Here is an 821-nt window from a genome sequence, read left to right as displayed (position 1 = left end):
GTAGACTTCTTTGAGTGTAAACAGATGTAACTTTGTCTATTGTAACTATGGAGTCTCGTACCAGGAAGTGCCAGGAGCTGATGTAAGTTGTTTACGTGCGGTCTGCACGGGGCAGCTAGAGTAGAGTAGACTTCTTTAAGTGTAAACAGATGTTTTCATGTGGCAAATTTGTCTATTGTGACTATGGATTCACGTACCAGGAAGTGTCAGGAGCTGATGTAAGTTGTTTACGTGCGGTCTGCACGGGGCAGCTAGAGTAGAGTAGACTTCTTTAAGTGTAAACAGATGTTTTGATCTGGCAAATTTGTCTATTGTGACTATGGAGTCTCGTACCAGGAAGTGCCAGGAGCTAATGTACGTTGTTTACGTGCAGTCTGCACGGGGCAGCTAGAGTAGAGTAGACTTCTTTAAGTGTAAACAGATGTTTTCATGTGGCAAATTTGTCTATTGTGACTATGGCGTCTCGTACCAGGAAGTGCCAGGAGCTGAAGATGTAAGTTGTTTACGTGCGGTCTGCACGGGGCAGCTAGAGTAGAGTAGACTTCTTTAAGTGTAAACAGATGTTTTCATGTGGCAAATTTGTCTATTGTGACTATGGAGTCACGTACCAGGAAGTGCCAGGAGCTGATGTTGTTTACGTGCGGTCTGCACGGGGCAGCTAGAGTAGAGTAGACTTCTTTAAGTGTAAACAGATGTTTTCATGTGGCAAATTTGTCTATTGTGACTATGGAGTCACGTACCAGGAAGTGCCAGGAGCTGATGTAAGTTGTTTACGTGCGGTCTGCACGGGGCAATAAACAGAAAAGTACGTGACCTCGGAC

The sequence above is a fragment of the Branchiostoma floridae genome, chromosome 4, assembly GCF_000003815.2.
Source record: "Branchiostoma floridae strain S238N-H82 chromosome 4, Bfl_VNyyK, whole genome shotgun sequence".
Lineage (NCBI taxonomy): Eukaryota > Metazoa > Chordata > Leptocardii > Amphioxiformes > Branchiostomatidae > Branchiostoma > Branchiostoma floridae.
The sequence above is the reverse complement of the archived record's forward strand: the minus strand, read 5'-3'. Positions refer to the sequence as shown.